The following is a 5,011-nucleotide window of genomic DNA, read 5'->3' as shown; positions in this document are numbered from 1 at the left end:
ACTCTAGTGCAGTGGCGCGATCTTGGCTCACTGCAACCTCCGCCTCCCAGGTTCAAGCAGTTCTCCTGCCTCAGCCTCCCGAGTTGCTGGGACTACGGGCGCACGCCGCCACGCCCGGCTAATTTTTTTGTATTTTTAGTAGAGACGGGGTTTCACTGTGTTGCCCAGGCTGATCTCGAACTCCTGAGCTCCCAAAGTGCTAGGATTACAGGCGTGAGCCACTGCACCCAGCCAATTAAAAATTTTAATTTTAATTTAATTAGAAACACATTAAACAACATTAAATAGAATTTAAAACCCCGTGATGAAGAAGGAAGGAAACCTTATATTATTTTAGTACCTTCAATGACTCTTTTCCTGCTTTTTACCAATGACCTCTGCATTTTCATTTTGCACCTGCCCTGTAAGCTACATAGCTATACCTGCTAAACCCAGGTTAGAATCCATTCTCTTCACTTGCAAGTCACAATGCCTCCGTGAGCTCTGGTTTGATGTTGCAGAATTGAATGGTGATATTTATTAGCCTAGAACAAGGAAAAAATGAAGCCTTGTTTAAATAGTTTTCACTTTATCTAAGCTGTCATAATCATAATTTCATAGTAAGTACTAATGCACCCAAACTTGCCCATCTTTGGTCTGTTCTGTTTTTTAATTAACTTATCTCATGGCCCTGCTCATGAAACAAAATGAGGTAGTGTACAAGCAACTCATAAGACAATTTATGTTAATTACTGCTGTTTTGGCTTGATTGTTGAAATGTGGTTATCTACTGTTAAAATAAAAGAGCAGTTCTTTGTCGCAGCTGGAAACAAGTGATTAGGATACAGGATGCCTTTTCCAAAGACAGGAGCTTTTCAAAGAGCACATTGTCATTATTTTGGGAAAATCATTCTGAAGAGACAATATTTGCTCTTTTTTCTTTTCCCTTTCAATGCTATTAACATAAATTTGAAAAGATTTTGATAAGCATTCACATCTCCTATGAGGTAGCATATGAACCTGGATACAATTTGGTTTCCAGAACAGTTGGAAGCATTAGCCTTGTGTATCAGCTTGCTAGGGCTGCCATAATAAAGTACATACCAAAAACTTAGTGACAGTCTTAAGCAACAGAAATTTGTTCTGTCATAGTTCTGGAGGCTGGAAGTCTGAGGCCAAGGTGTCAGTAGGGTTGGTTCCTTCTGAGGGCTGTGTGGGGAACCAGTCCCATGCCTACCCCTTACTTTGGGTGGTTTGCTGGCAATCTTTGGTGTTCTTTGTTATGAACAAGCCTCACCCTGATCTCTGCCTTCATCCTCACATGGCATTCTCCCTGAACACGTGTCTGTGTCCCCAACTTCCCTTTTTTATAAGAACAGCTGCCATATAAGGTTAGGGGCCAACCTAAAGACTTTGTTTTAACTTGTTTACCTCTGTAAAAACCTTATCTCCAAATAAGGTCACATTCTGAGGTACAGGTATTAGGACTTCAGTGTATCTTTTCAGGGGATACAAGTCTTTGGAAATATTAAACTTGGCCAGGATAAGGAATCAAAATCTGCTTCCAGTCTCCATCTGTCTCTGGCTTACTATTCAATTATACAGTGGAGGCCAGCCTGTAGAAGCCTCATGAGGCTGACACTGAAGGCCTCCTGGTGACAAAGATCAAAGAAGATGTGTCCCTTCTACTCCAATACATTGGTCACCTGAACGGAAAGTCATGCCCCTTTTATCCTACCATGCCGTAGTTCCGGACACATGTGTATGTGTGTATTGTGTGCGTATTCAAAAGGAGTCAGAAGGACTTGGAAATGTTGCAGCAACTTCACCCCAGAGTACAGTAGACTTGTGTGGACACCAAATACCACTTTGATTGCGTGGTTTGATTAGGATATCTGACAGAGCATCTAACAGTCCCTGAAACTTGGAGGGCATTCAGGAGTTGTTTGTTAAATAAATAAAACTAGTGAGTGGGAGCTCTGTTTCTTACATACTTTCTCCAGCTTTTTACTACCTCATCTTTTTTCACTAGAGTCTAGACCATGAGTAGAGGATGCGGATGTATTTATATGTTTAGCTCCTGGTCCATTGTCAGTGGGGTCCACCATTATTCCCAACCACTTGTACCCACAACTCACATGCTTTCCATAAAGGAGGTTGATGCTTGCAGTATACAGTCAAGTTTATTCCATATAGATCATCTAGGTTTTTCCTAGCCTTAGAAATTGCTTGGACTTAGAGCAATGATTATGCAAGTGTGTGTCTGTGATCTGCCTGGGACTGAGGTTGACAATCTCCTTTCTATCTCATTATTTTGCTGTCTAAGCCTTTTTGCTGACTTTGGGTGACAGGACAGGTTCTTCACCAAATCCGACTTTTGGACATCTATTCTAAATTGAAGAATGAAGTCAGCATGTTATTTTTCAACTTAGTTTGACGTCGTGAATGGGAAATAGTTTGAAGGCTTTTTATATGCTAATCTTAGTCTGTATTGAAAAACTGTTGACAAGTTTTATTCATTCACTCATTCATTTACATGTATATATTTGCATATTATCTTCACTATATCCATTTAAACACAAATATATTTACACTTCTTATAAGTGAAGATGTAGACACTAAGATAAAGAAGGCAAAATCCAGTTTCCTAGACTGGGGGAACGCCCAGGCAGAAATATTTTTCAGGATGTTGGAAGTATGGATCTGGAGTTCAGGAAAGATATTTGAGACTCAATTCTCTCAAGATTACGTCTTGACTGTTGTTATTAAATGAGATTACCAGGGAGAGAGTGAAGACAGAACAGCAAAGAAAAGGGACAAGAGATAAATCATTATATTAGGCCAAAAGAGACAAAATTATTCAACTGATTCCTGATTTGGGACTTTGATGTCCCTTTCTGGAGTTTAAACAAGCTTGACTTAGTTTTAAAATTAAACCAGAGTCCTATCTCTTATGAATTTTGTTAAGTTTGTAAATCCCTGAGAAACTTCGGCTACTCATCATGACTGACATCCTCATAGCCTAAGCTGGTTATGTCTTGAGAGCCAGGGCTAAAAATAATGGCTAAAACTTATGTATTACTTTCTCTTGTACTAGACATTAAACTGAACAATATTTACATGTATAATATCATTTAATCTTCAAACTAATGCTATAAATCTATTGATTATCTCCATTTCACATATAAATACCAGGAATGATGAGGTTAATTTATCTAATATTAAATAACTGAAAACTGGCAGAGTGCGAGTTCACACCCTCAGCATCTGATGTGAGAACCTGTGCTCTCAACCATTGCCCAGAACGGCCTCCCATACCTGTGTTCTGAAGGTTAAGGCAGAGTCTCATTCGCTTTTCCAATCTCCTGTCTCAGACGTTATAGAAACCAATGAAAACTAGTTATTATTCCATAACTATTATCCAATGGCACAGACTTTAATTTGAAAGGGTTCAAGTGAAGATTTTTGAATGTAAAAAGGAGAGCAACAAAGTAAGCACACACCCTTGGGTAAACTAGCATTCAGGTCTTAAGAAACTACAGGTGAAATAACCTAGTAAGTTAGTAAGTTAGGGTTGTAAAAAGGTACTCAGATTGTCTTTTCCTTTTCATATTAATAGCAGCTATCCCTGACCTTTACCTCATTAAAGGTCACAACTCCACTCCTGTCCCCATCACCCTTACCATGAACCCACAGCAGGGGAAATCACAGAGTCATTCATGGGAAATGCAGGCTGCCAGTATATGACGTTTTCAGCGTTCCCCATACTCACCTTCCTTAGGGCTTATCGACATGGTTATCTGTCCTCCTTACCTTCCTATTTTTAAAATGTTATTTATTTATTTATTTATTTATTTATTTATTTATTTGAGACAGGGTTACATTATGCCACCCAGGCTGGAGTGCAGCAGCATGAACACAGCTCACTGCAACCTCGACTTCTGGGCTCAAGTGATTCTCCCCACTTAGCCTCCCCAATGGCTGGTACCACAGGCATGCGCCACCACACCCAGTTAAGTTTTTTTTATTTTTTGTAGAGACAAGGTCTTGCGATGTTGCCCAGGCTGGTCTCGAACTCCTGGGCTCAAGTGATCCTCCTGCCTTGGCCTCTCGAAGTGCTAAGACTACAGGTGTGAGCCATCAAACTCTGCCAAGTTTCCCACTTTTTTCCAAGGGAGAAATGTACCTGCCCATGTCCAAGGCTTACCCTTAGTACAAATTGCATATATGACTCTGATAATTTTTCTGAGTTAAGATGATAAAAACAATCATAAAGTGTCAGTTCAATGGAAGTTCAAGAGGAAATTCAGTGACTTTGTTGAAGGAATCATATTCATGTCTATGTTCTCAACACAGAGTCTGGCATACAATATATCTCCCTACATATATCACTCTTGGCATACAAGAGTGCTTTCTGAGACAAGATGGAGGATATATTTCTAGCTGAGAGTATTACCTAGAGAGGACAGGATGGATAACACAGCCAGAAACTCCAGGCAGTTCAAAGAATGCTGAGGACCCAAAGCTTCAGTGGTAAAGGGAGAGAAAAGCAGTGATTCTCAGTGCTTTTTTCCTGAAGTTCCATGTTTGGAAGGTTCTGAGATCTGTGTCTCCATGGATGCTGACAACCAGTCTCTGTTCTTGTTCACATTTAGTTTTGGGGGTGTCCTTAGAAATTCTAAGATATCGTCATCCTTATGGTAAAAGGCAACGTAAAAAGATAATTAATGCGTCCTTAATCATTTCGAGCATCTCATAAGAGCTCTTCATTATTCAAACTTGCATCAATATTTGGTACTTTTGACATATATATCAACACTTTGAAATACTTCTCTGCACGTATTGGGAAAGTAGTGATCAGTGACAGTTTGTTGAATGAATTAAAGAAAAAGTGTGTTTCTGAGAGATAAACTAAGACCAGAGACCATTATTCTGTAATATAACCAACCGAGTCATATAATTTGATTTTTTTCAGCACCCAGGATGCAGACACAAGGAAAAATTGGTGGTTCACTTGACCCAAAATCAGAGA

General features: G+C 39.6%; 1 long non-coding RNA gene across 1 annotated transcript in view; it reads right to left on the bottom strand.

The window, feature by feature from the left end:
* LOC108545003 (uncharacterized) overlaps nt 1–4,510 on the bottom strand; it is a 9,726-nt gene extending 5,216 nt beyond the window's left edge. The window contains exons 1-2 of the long non-coding RNA XR_001890004.1: nt 4,436–4,510; nt 423–524 (exon numbers count right to left, since the gene is read on the bottom strand). This is a non-coding gene — a long non-coding RNA (uncharacterized LOC108545003). The remainder of the gene's footprint in view (nt 1–422; nt 525–4,435) is intronic.
* Nucleotides 4,511–5,011: the final 501 nt, after the last annotated feature.

This window comes from Rhinopithecus bieti, unplaced genomic scaffold, assembly GCF_001698545.2.
Source record: "Rhinopithecus bieti isolate Rb0 unplaced genomic scaffold, ASM169854v2 scaffold_28542, whole genome shotgun sequence".
Lineage (NCBI taxonomy): Eukaryota > Metazoa > Chordata > Mammalia > Primates > Cercopithecidae > Rhinopithecus > Rhinopithecus bieti.
This window is presented reverse-complemented; position numbering and strand designations above follow the sequence as displayed.